The sequence below is a fragment of the Lycium ferocissimum genome, unplaced genomic scaffold (assembly GCF_029784015.1).
Source record: "Lycium ferocissimum isolate CSIRO_LF1 unplaced genomic scaffold, AGI_CSIRO_Lferr_CH_V1 ctg14316, whole genome shotgun sequence".
Classification (NCBI taxonomy): domain Eukaryota; kingdom Viridiplantae; phylum Streptophyta; class Magnoliopsida; order Solanales; family Solanaceae; genus Lycium; species Lycium ferocissimum.
The window spans coordinates 1-13,452 of NW_026715387.1; the positions used below are offsets into that span (position 1 = coordinate 1).

General features: G+C 34.8%; 1 long non-coding RNA gene across 1 annotated transcript; it reads right to left on the reverse strand.

Moving 5' to 3' along the window:
- Positions 1–5,302: 5,302 nt before the first annotated feature.
- On the reverse strand, positions 5,303–7,709 carry LOC132042255 (uncharacterized). The gene is made up of 2 exons (XR_009411399.1): positions 7,017–7,709; positions 5,303–5,954 (listed from the first exon to the last, which is right to left on the reverse strand). It is a non-coding gene; the product is annotated as an uncharacterized LOC132042255 (long non-coding RNA).
- Positions 7,710–13,452: the final 5,743 nt, after the last annotated feature.

The window sequence follows — 13,452 nt, forward strand, 5'->3', positions numbered from 1 at the left end:
AGTCAATTCTAATACATATCCTTGTAATCTAAACAAGAAATCATCATTCCAAAACTAGGGTTTTCAAGAAAACCCATCTCAAGGTTCAAGAATTCAAGATTTTGGAAATCTTCTTTAAAGCTCAAGTCTTTAATTCAAGTTTTGGAGTATTACCAGGTATGTAGAGTTACTATCTACGTGTGCGAACATCATTATTTCTTCCCCACGCCTCATACTCCATAAATTATGATTCTCTACTAAAACTAGGGTTTCTATACCATGCTCATGATAACCCTAGGTCCATGTCCATGATTATATTATGTATGAATTGTTATAATTCCATCATTGAGTTCTTAATATTTCTTTATGATTATTGAGAATCCGTCCGTAATCCATGAAAACCCATATCTTGTATTCCATAGTTTCTTGAATGCATGTTTTTAAATAAAAATGCTTATTTCATGAATATCCTACATGTCTACAAGTTTTCATGCAATTGTATTTTATAACTATGTTCATGCCATCACTCAAGATACATACATTTAACTACTGAGTTATTTCATGAAACCATATTTACAAGTTATTTCATGAAACCATGTTTACAAGTTATTTCGTGAAATCATGATTACAAGACAAGTACAAGTTAATTCACGAAAATCATGGGCTTCTTAGCCAACTATATTATGTTCGTTTTTGGGAATTGCACGTGCGAGAAGGCCTAGATAGCCCGAAAACTACGTAGCCACCGTAGGACAAGGATCGCTCCGCCCGAGCTTAGGACGATACCTTAATTTTACACCGAATGGATCCAACAGCTTGCGTTACCACCTCATACCCCGGCAGGTATGGGGCTCTGCCGGGTCCGGCGAGGTACCGGACTCCACGTACTCCACGTGGTGATATCACTTGGTCGGTTTATGAAATGCTCTCCCTACTTATCATGTTTTACTTATGTTATATATATATATATATATCATGCTCATGCTCATGTTCGTGTCCGTGTTTTCGATTTGGTTCTTATCATGTTATTTCATGTCCCTATTATTTCATTCGGTTCCTTTACATACCAAGTACATTCAATGTCTTTGACGTCCCATTTTATTGCCGGGGGCTGCATTTCTCGATGCGGTACTAATATACGGGACGACACGTCACGCTCGCAGGACAACATTCGTATCAGCTTATCGGTGAGCCCCATCTCGTTGGGGTTTAGTCAACTTTTGGTTTATGATTAGTTATGCATCTAAGGTATGCTGGGGGCCTTGTCCCAGTAAGTACGTTTTCCAGTCAGACTCATGATAGTGGTTTCATAGACTAGACAAGTCAGTTATATTATGTCAGACTTTCGGAGGCGTATAGCCATTTTGGCTCATTCATGTTATTTCCGCACTCATGTTTAAACAAGTATTTTTATTAAGTATTATGACTGACTACGTTTTATAAAGGCTCATCATGCATTCACATTATATTCCGCTCGTATTTATGCCTCATGATGATTAAGAAGCCATGTGGTTCACTCGGTCACATGCGGTAAGTGCACCTCGCCGTGTTTCGCCGTGCCATGGTTCGGGGCGTGACATCTTCGAGGTCAGCGGACGCCATGCTCACCCTGGAAAACTCAAGTAGAAGTTGAGGAATCGATCAGCCACGAGTCAGAGAAGTAGATCCGGCCTGACACTCTGGTAGGCATCATAGGCCGACTAAGCATAGTTAACACAATTCAAAAAATAACGCAGATAAACAAGTAGAACAATCAAGCATGAAACAATATAATCGTAACCGAGTATCTATCAACACCTATGTAAGTATCTAACCCTAATATAATAAGTCTGAGTATATCAATTCCTGGAACAATCAACACCATAGAATCAACAACACAATCCACCACAATACAGTCATCACGACATCTCACTCAAGTCATAATGCAATGCAATGCAATAATGGTATGAATGTGATGCTATGCCATGTTATACAAATGATATGTACACATGTACTCCGGACGTAAATATCGACGTCTCGGTAGCACAATCCAGTGTGACTCGCGAAGTCTGAGTGCCACCCGTCCCGGATCTTTGCCAAACAGACAGACGAGACCCTGGCTAATTGCTCACAGGGGGAGTCTGACCGGCACCACTCTGGGGGACCCGCAGAGCCCATGCACTACAATCGAATCCTGGATAACATCGAAAACGGCCATGCACAAGATGCGTGAATATAACCATCAGACATCGGCCTTCTCACAATAACTCAAAAGAGTTGTCAAATATCAGTTTCACAAATCAACGATTCCAGAATTAAACCTCGGACATTGGCCTCCTCACAATCACTCAAGTAAAAGAGTTTAGCAAGTATCAGTTTTATATAAACAACGATTCCAGAATGGATCTTCGGACATCAGCCTTTTTCACAATCACTCAAGTAAAAGAGTTTATCAAAATATCAGTTTCTCTCAATCAACGATACCGGATCATCACCGGATATCGTCCATGCATGATAATATGAGAGAATGCGTGCAATGCATATGTCAATCATCAACAAATAAGCTCAATATCACAAGTATCTCAACGAGGTACGCCAACAATATATCACATCACAATACCAACAGTGGGTATGCCAACATATATCAATAACTCAAGTACCAAAAGTGGGTACGCCAAGAATGTATCATAGAACAAATACCAACAAAGGGTATGCCAATCCCCAATCAGGACAACAAGCGACATTCGCTATTTATCAACTACGCATCGCATCAAGCCAACACCATTAAACAATTAAACACATATAATGAGGTGGCTAGTCCCAACACACATCAGGGCCCAACCTAAGGCAATATCCATCCCAACTTCACACTCGAAGGTTCACATGCTGTCTCCGATATCATAATCTAAATATGCGATTCACTATACTAAGTCTCACCAAAGGTAAACCATAACCTACTCCAGATCGTCGAACCGCAACACCAACAAGTCACTCTATCGCCTTGCCCTTATCCAAGCTCAACCAAAGTAGTCTAGCATAATTGAATTCTAAATTAGAAATCATGAATAATGATACTAATATTGCTATGATATCTATTAGGCCCAATCTAACCCTAGAAATTGGGAAAACGGGTCCACAAGGGCGAAACGGGAAATTCAAGGGTAAAATACTAAATTGAATCCTAGGTAATCATAACCCAATCATTTATTGTTGAATTTGCTCAAGAATTATCCCCAAATCGATTTCTAGTAAAACCCCCAAATTGGGTATGAACCCTAATTCCCCAATCTGAAATTCAACGTTAAAAGTGGAAGATAAGGGGTTACTAAGCTTAGATTCGTCACATTTTAGTACTAACATCATCAATTTTATCAATTATAAGAGAAGTCTCCCGAAACCGTTCTTCAAATTCTACTTCTAAGCGATTGAAAAGGGAAGGGATGATTCTAAGATGATAATGATTAAAGAGAAGTAAGTGATTAGACAAAGCTTTAACTACAAGAAATTCCTCAATTTATCCCCAAGAACAGCCTTCTCAAGCTCCAATATCAAGTTATGACATAATAAGGGTCTAGGTCTTATTTTAAGACACATTAAATGAAATAACATTGCCCGTGACCGCCACGGCGGGGCAAGCGGTGCGCTACGGCGCCGCCGCGGCGTCGGGAACACCGGCAGCCGATGAAGGCCCGCTACTCGCGACCGCCCCAACAAGTCACTACACCGCCACGGCGGTACCGCCGGGGCGGCTCTGGTGCCGCCGTTGCGGACACCAGACACCAGAAATCCCCCAAATTCCCTAAGTCTTCCATCAAATTTTCGGGTTATTCCCGAGGCCATCTGCTCATAATCCGACCCCCTGAACCCATACAAAAATACGCTACAAACGCACTCATGGCCTCAAAATTTCCAGCGGAGGTCTTGTTGACCGAGTCAACCACTTATGTCTACTTCCCCCCCCCCATCCAAAGTCCCGAAATGCACCAAAATGCATTGGGAACCGAACCAATCATACATACAAGTTCTAAACAATCATCCGGATCTCTCGGAGTTAACGAAACTTCAAAAAAGGTCTGTTTGCCCAAAATTCAACCTCGGGTCAAAATGAGTCAATAAACGCTCGGAAATGGTGAAAGTGTCAAAAGGACTATAACGACCAAAGGGGTCCTTACATAATAATTATAACTGTTATAGAATGGGGTCCTTACATAATAATTATAACTGTTATAGAATGGAGGCGTCAGGGATTCGCATAGTGAGTGATACTCTTGCTATTGAAGAGTTGTCGATTGGAAGTGACTTGAAATAGAGTTTTTTTTGCTAGCCAGGAGATGATGCTAAGCCAATGCATTTAAATGTTATGTTTTGCTATTTAAAATTTTATTTTATTCTTATCGCAAGATTAGTGAACCCTTATCTTTCAGTTCAAATTTTAAAAAATTCAAATTCAAAAAAATTATCTTTTAATTCAAAATTTTATGTCAATTTAAATTAAATTTTTGCTAGCTAGGGACAATGATGCTAAGCCGATGAAGATAGATTATGTATATGTTGCAGTCAAATTTTGTCATGGTTATCCAATCAACATTGGTATTACTTATCCATTTCATTTTTCAATTACCCGCTTCTTCAACGTTACCCATGGCAGTCTCAATTTTTACACGTTATTTTGTTTTTCAGTTTAAAAATTTTAATTTTATTACTTTGTTATTAAAATCTACTAATATTTTTAATAGTTATTATTTTTGTATTATATACGTTAATATGTAATGAAAATATGTGACTGAATAAAATATAAAAAATAATATATATATATTGTTTTTCAGTTTAAAAATTTTAATTTTATTACTTTGTTATTATTATTATTATTGCTAAATGATTATTAGACAAAAGATAATGGCAAAAGAAAAGGAGATAAACATCAGATTTTTTAATTTGAATCGAGCAAATGAGGTTTTGGTTTAGAAGTAACTCTTTTGAGAAATAGCGTTGAGCATAAAGTGCCAATTAGGTACTGATAAGGATAAAGGTGAGAATATATTTTTCAATTAAAATTTAAATTTTTTATATTACTATCTATAAATTCAAAAACTTTTATTTTTTAATTCAAAGTTCATTTTTATTACATAACAATAGACATTGTCTTAAAATTGCCAAGTGGCTTGTTATTAGCTTGTCACTTGGCTTAACCACATTCTTGCATATCCTTTTTCACATATCTTAAGATATACGTCTGCGCGATGCGCTTTAAAAATGTTAGAGAACAAAGTTATAATAAAATTATTATTTTACTTGCTTGACCAGCTATATTTTTATTATTTGATCAATTGTAATATTTTAACAATTTGATTCACGATCGTTGATAATAAGGCCACTAAGGAAGGAAAAATCATTTCCTCCACCTGCAATATGACATAACAGAACTACATTTACATATTAGTAATTCTATACTGTACTAATGAATTCTATTACATTTAAACACATTCCGCCCAGCAATGGCTCTGCTTGTTAAAAACATCTAAGATTTCTCTGTTTATATATTGTTCAACTGCAAGAAGGTAGCTTTCCACATTATTCTCTTCTTATTTGCCAGCATATTAAAAACTCCATGGGTGAGATTGACATTGTCCATTTTAGATTAAATAAGTTCAAACAATTGTAATAACAGCAGATTGTATGTTCTAAGTAGTGCTAATTCAGTGATTATGCATGAAAGACCATTGATTTTCACACACCATCAACTTCTGTGCTTGAGTCCTAAAACATGATAAAAACTGTCTCACCGTAGGCTCGATAATTTGGAAATCTTCTCAATTACCATGTAGAACGAAAATAAGTACATTATCTGCATTAGGGGAATAACTTGGACCTTCCTTGGAGGCGTTCTTCTAGAAACCGCAATCTTCTTTGGATAAGAATCATAAACTATACGAACCCGATTACCACTACAAACTACAGGCTTCCTTGGATTGATTTCAGTTTTTAGAACTCCAAGCCTGAGAAAGAGCCAAAAGCAATCAAAAATTAAACAAAATTACATTTATTTGCTCTATTCTTCCATGTGAGTTCAGCTTGAAAACTATATATACAACAACAACAACAACAACAACAATTGACATAGAGCAAAAGACTTTATGAAATCACATTTATTGTTTAGAAAGGCATAGCTAGCAAGTAAAGTTGAGGTCACCTTGGAGATTAGTACTTCAAGAAACAACAATTATGCCGCAAGTTTGGTCTGACTATATGAATCCTAACTAACCCAAGACCTATCGTCCATCAACTTGGAAACCACCCATTTTATCCCATCTTCAAATGTGATCTCTAGTACAGACAGTGAGATAAACCAATTACACTTATTCTGTAACAGTCTCCATTCACTGTATTACAAAGGACATATGGAAAAGCTCACACACACATTTACCTAACAAAGGATCAACAATTTAAGAGTATATATAAAGTCAAAGTATTTCTTTTAATTCAAATGTTGAAAACATCTCACAACTTACAGAAGAATACTCTCCTACCCCTGTATTCTGAAAACAATTTACAAAAAAAAAAAAAAAAAAATTAAGACTTCAATATCTATTATCAATATGTAATGTTACTGAAGTAACCATCATATTTCTTATATGAATATGGCTCTCATAGAAATTGAATATTGAGGCATGTACAACAACAACAACAACAAGCCCAGTATAATCCCACCATGTGGGGTGAGGGGGGAGAAGTGTCCAGACCTAACCCCCCACCTTGAAAGGTAGGCGGTCAATTTTGTTCGAAAGGCACTTCGCTCAAGAGAGAAAAAGAGAGGAAAACAAGGAAAACAAGAAAGAATTAACTATAACATTTTTAAAAACGAAGGAGATGAGGTTTTTAAATTTTAATAAAATCTCAGTTGAACTATTAACTCAAGCATGTTCTTTCTTTATTTCAAAATGCTCCTCCCCCACACATCCCGACTTCTCCTCTCTATCCCCTCTGAGAGTAAAGTGCACTTATATACTTGAACAAAATGAAGTAGATAGGATGATTTGAGGAAACACTTTGCTACATACCATGCATGATTGAGGGACGATTGGATTTCTTCAGTTGCAACCATAGAGAGCGATAAAGAAAACCTAAGAAAAAGTTGAAGAAGAATGAACAGAAAAACACCCTAAGTCCTTGGTGATCATAGATTATCTATGCTTCATAATCTTCATCCAAATTCTCTAAATCCTGAAATTGAGAGGACGGGTAAAACCCAAAGTAGTAATGAAAGGAATAGAAACTTCACTAAACTTCTTTTGTCTAACTGGATGTCAATCAACAGTGAAGCCTTTTTAAGAACTTTTACAATAAGCTTACAGAATGTTTAGTAACGGTTCAACTATTTTGTTGCTTACTGTCTCGGCTCCAATATTCCCTCCAGGCATGTCTTACATAGTGCATCTATATGAGGTGATCACTGACACTTTATTATATTCTATTTGATCAGTGAAATACCTTTTTTTTTTAAAACTATGGATATATGACATAAAATTACATATAGAAAAATCATTTACAGAAACTAAAGGGGAAAATAGTACAAAGTTGTCATATTTTACATCCTTAAATATGATTCGGAAATTGCATTTTATCTCAATCCAACCTAAGTTCTCTGCTGACCCACCATGACTTCTCTGTTAACATCAAGTTCATTAGACAACAAAAAGGAAAAGATTTACAGCGGAAACATGATAGGGGCCAAGTAGAAAATTACCAAGTGTTTTTCTTGTTAGTGTCAAGTTTTTATGATGACAATTTTACTTGTGCAGGTATAGAAATTAAATCACATAAGGAATATATGTGAGCCCACAAAACAGCCCCAACAACTTGGAAGCCCACAGAGTAGCCCCAACGAGCTGGGCTCACTCGACATATGGCTTCCTAGCCCAAACGTGGTTAGGGCAACCAGCTGTAACTCTCAGCCGCATATCTTTCAAAAGAAGGAAATCACATCTGCAATTTAAAGAGGAATTATTTCAGCAGCATCAAATCATTTCAAGAAGGAAAAATATCAAAGGCATATCTCATGAGGTGTAAGAAATCTACTGCTGCCTCAACGCACAAGGAAAGCAGCAGCATCAAATCATTTCAAGAAGGAAAAAATATCAAAGGCATATCTCATGAGGTGTAAGAAATCTACTGCTGCCTCAACGCACAAGGAAAGCAGCAACAGCTCAGTCTTATTCTTGGAAATAGGATCTCTGATTCCATTTCCAAGGATCAAATCCTGGGTTGAACTCTCGCGTGAAGTGCCTAAAGCTATATAAACGGGCTGCCTCACAAACGAAGGATCATGCAATTGTCTCATTACCTCCATTGCTCTGCTTTACTTTCAAACAAACATTGTCAGTCTGTGTGATTCATAGTGTAATAAGAGAGAAAGGAGAGTCATAGTTTGTGAGGCTTTGTATCAAAAAGAATAAGAGTGTTTTGAGTGTAGACGTAGGAACTTCATTCAAAACCTCCATTGTACCAAACCTTATAAAAAAGCTGCAGAGATCCTCGCAACCAAGGGGACCGGACTAGGATTCACGTTGAATCCGAACCAAGATAAATTATATGTGTCATTTATTTTCGCACTTGCCTAAATATTCATCGAGTAGGTGGTCGACTATCGTCTTGACCTAGTTGACTAACAGAGCGAAAATTTTAACAATTCACCACCCCCCCCCCCCCCCCTCTTGCACTTTCATTTCTAAGGTTTCACTTTTGCAAATCTTATAAATCTAGGCCTCAGCTGGTTATTGTTCCACTATCCATATTGTTGGGTTTGACATTTTGGATGTAGAGATCTCCTTTCTTATTCTACATCACCTTTCACTCTACTTTTCATTAGTAGGTGCAACTTCCTATTATGTCAAGTTGATGCATAAACAGTTCAATATCCAAGACCTGCTCCAAATAAAATGACCCTAAAGACTAAAACATTCATTTATCTGCAATATTGCATGATGACTAACATCACATTCAGAACCAAAAAACCCTTCTCTCTTCCATCACTTAATGGCTATGCAAGAGGAACTGCTACAAAGGCACTTTTCTGCCTTTTAAGTGGGGTTTTATGCCCATCTGTTAGCCCTGAAGGTTAAAAGCAAGTAATTGTTTTAATGATGACATTGTATTTTGCAGGTACCAAAAAAGAAATTGAAAGTTGTGAAGGGCCAACTCAGCCAAGATCACAGAAAAGGAAAAAGTACTCCAAGGCATCAATCAGCAAAGAAGTATACATGGGCCAAGATCTGATTGATCCAATCAAGAAGATGTATATGGAAGGAAGTAAAAATAGCAGACAATTCCATACAAAATCTGTAGGAAGATTCATCTCGGCTACAAGGAAAGAAAGACAGCAAGATCTCAAGTCAAACTACATCACTATCACAAAGGAAAGAGGACCAGCAGAGCAGATTCAATTCTCGGAGATAAAGGAAAGAAGACCAACAAGATTTCAAGGCAAATCACAGAAGTGTTACCAAAAGGAAGAAGACCAGCAGAGCAGATTTGTAGCGCGGACACAAAGGAAAGAAGACCCACAAAAGAAGATCCAAAGATCAATCAGGAAATCACTCAAATCCCTGATTGAGGATAATTCCCTTGGGTTACCTTAGAGCGAGCAAAAATCAGAATCAATCCTAGGAAAGATTGATTCACTTCCAAAATCTCCAGAAGGGAAGCCAGCTATAAAAAAAAAGACATCACAAGCCGTGGAAAAGCACAACTTCACTTGAGCAAAAATATCTATTCATTCTTCATTTTGTAAAAAGCACTATAGTTTGTAAAAGTCTGTGAGTGTTAGAAAAAGAAAAGAAAGAATAGATAGCTATACAGGTAGAGGCTGTCAGTAGAGGACAATTGGAAAACTGTCCAAAACAGGAACCACGGTTCAAGAAGAACCACTGCTGTAATCAAGTTACCACCAAGGCTCTAAGGAAACCCTTGTAACCCAGGGGGACTGGATTAGGCACCACACCGGTGATCCGAACCAGTATAAAAATCTCTGTGTCTCATTACTTTTTGTTCTTTACTATTTATGATTATATACTTGCTAACCAGTGTTTGAGTCTCTACAGTCTCTATAGGGAAGTCGACTAACTATACCGGCAGTCGACTAACGTATTTTAAAAAGGACTATAATTCACCCACCCACCCACGCACCCACCCCCCACCCACCCTCTTGTGTTTCACCATCTGTCCATTACTACACTAAAAGTAACATCAGGAAAAGCAAGATGAAATTTGACCAGCAAAGCACTCATTTAACTAGCCACACCTATCACTATGTAGTGTCCTGTATATATAGTTCATTTTTTTTTATAAGGAAAGTTGTAAATTTTAAAAAATAGATATATTGATGAAATAAGTACCCTCACTATCTAAAACTACGAAATACTTCCTTCTAAACTTTGAACTCGAAAATTTAATTTGAATATTATCTAATTGTTAAAAATCTGACTTGTGCACTCCACGCTTCCGTTGACTCTGCCATCAGTCTTCTCAGCAATTACCTATCAAACATTCGAGAAAATTAGAAAGGGATGATAGACTTTCACTCAAGTTTTTGCTATTATAAACTGATGCATTAGGAGATAGAAGCATATATGAGTACCTCTTGAACTGGTTTGTTATAGTCCTTTGGGTTCACAAATTCTGTCAAACCAAATTTCTTTGTTGCAGTAGAACCGGAGTAAATTTATTTTTTAGACAGGAGGATGATCAGACGTTTAAGCAATTGAAATTCAAAAAACAGTCACTAATCAACAAATTGGAAAAAGAAACAGAACTAATTGCTCACTAAATCTCACACGAAAGAATCAAGAAAAACTCCCAAACCTAAATGTTCCCGAGACGATCAGTAAAGTTGCAATGTAAATTTGATGTTTGTGGCAGCCGGCAGGTCTATTTCTCGCAATATCTGAAAAATATGTTGCTTTGTTCTGGAAATTGCTGTTGAAAATTGAGAAGTAATCGGGACAAAGTAGAACTCTGTATCTGTAACACACGATCTTTCAGTTTCTATAAGTTGTTTTGTTAAAGTAAAACACACGTTGTTTTGTATTTGAGGCAGTTCTTTTATGTACAAAATAATTTCTCCGAATGCTAGCAACGTGGCTGAAAGAGGTTAAATCATGGATATGAATAATCAATTAATTATTTAAACTTCTTTTCTTTTTGCTTATTTGTTGTCTTTTTTTTTTAATTTATTAATTTATAATTTTTTTAAATGCGCACGCGTGCAGATGTGGTAAGTTAGATTTGTCTTTTCTTTGGAGTCTTTTTTTTAAAAAAAAATTATTAATTACGAATTTTTAGGTTTTTAAAAAAATATATATATATATATATTAAATGTACCCGTGTGTGTGAGTTAGTGGCAGATGTGGTAAGTTAGTTTTCCTTCTTTTATTTTTTTTAATCTTTTTCTCTTTTCTTTTTGATTTTTTGTGTGTTTATGATATTTTGTTGTCTTTCTGATTTTTTATTTTGATTTTTTTATTTAACAATTACGAATTTTTACGGTGATGACACTCTTCATCATATGATGCTTTTGTTTCTCCTATTCTATATAAATAGATATATAAAACCTGCACAAAATCTTTTAGAAAGATCCAACTTTGTGGGGGAGTGCATAAGTGATAAAAATGAGTCCATTTAGAATTCTTCGTCCCTGGGTTTGTAATTTTTAACTAATGAAAATGTTTTTTTTTTTTAAAAAAAGCCTAATATTTTCAAATTCAAATACTTTTAATCTTTCAATTCAATTTTTTTATTACAGCACTCATTAACTTTGTCTTAAAATTACCAAGTGGCATGTTATTAGCTTGCCACTGTTTAACCATACGTTTGCACCTCTCTATACCAAGTATTTGTACCGCTCGATGCGCGAGCTTGATATTATAATAAAATTGATTATGTAAAATTATTATCTTAGCTTGTTTGTTTAAGCATATTAAATCTATTTTTTAAATAAAATTGTAATTGTAATTTTTCTTTGAAGTAACCATTCAAACTTATGCCGGTAGACCTCTAGGATCATCTATCTATATATTATTAAAAAGAGGATAGTTTACAATAGAATTGTGACAAGTGGCAGCATAAGAAAATGCCATGTGTCAGTTTTAGGACAAAAATTAGTTAATTAGTTAATTTTTGAATTTAAATATAAATCTACTGATTTACAATTAAAACATACAAAATTATCTATACGGAAAAGGCTCATAAATACCCCTAACCTATTCAAAAAGGCTCATAAATACCTTCCATCTTTAATGTCTAAAAAACTGTAGGTTTGTTTTTGGCTCGAATAATCTGCCTCTAAACTAACAAGTTAAAATTAACTCTTTAAAAAAGCCAAATGGCATTTTGTAATTAGTCAATAATAAAATTCCGTAATTTAAAAAAATCTGGAATTTTTTTTTAAAATCTGGATTTTTTTTTTAAATCACGGAATTTTATTATTGACCAATTACGGAATTTTTAAAAAAATATGGAATTTTTTTTGACCAATTACGGAATTTTTAAATTACGGAATTTTTAAAAAAATACGAATTTTTTTTAAATGCGGAATTTTTTTGACCAATTACGGAATTTTAAATTACGGAATTTTTAAAAAAAATTTTTTTTTTTTTTAAATGGGAATTTTTTTTTGACCAATTACGGAATTTTTAAATTACGGAATTTTTAAAAAAAATCGGAATTTTTTTTTTAAATCTGGAATTTTTTTTTAAATTACTTTAATTTTATTATTGACTAATTACGTAATTTTTAAAAAAAATGCGGAATTTTTTTTTAAAATACTGATTTTTTTAAATCTGGATTTTTTTTTTAAATTACGAAATTTTATTATTGACCAATTACAAAATGCCATTTGGCTTTTTAAAAGAGTTAATTTTAACTTGTTAGTTTGAGGGGTATATTTGAGCCAAAAACAAACCTTAAGGGTATTTTTAGACCTAAAGGTGGATGGAAGGATATTTTTCGACCAAAAGGTGGAAGGAGGTATTTATGAGCCTTTTTGAATAGGTTAGGGGTATTTATGAGCCTTTTTATCTATATCTATATCTATATATTATTAAAAAGAGGATAGTTTACAATAGAATTGTGACAAGTGGCAAAAAGATAAGAAAATGCCATGTGTCAGTTTTAGGACAAAAATTAGTTAATTAGTTAATTTTTGAATTTAAATATAAATCTCTTGATTTACAATTAAAACATACAAAATTATATCTTCATAATATGCACAATGGAGTCCTAAAATAGTGCAGCCACAATTCAAGGCATGCTTAGGACTTTTTTTTTTTTTTTTTGAAAGTTATCGTATTTTTTATATTTTAATCTACTAAAAGTTTTGAAAAAAGAAACACAAGAGAATAGACAAGTAACTTCCACATTTTCCTCCTAATTTTTAGCATTAATATTTATACATTTGTTATGAATGGTTAAAAAGGTAGTTCCTATATTAAAATTTGAACG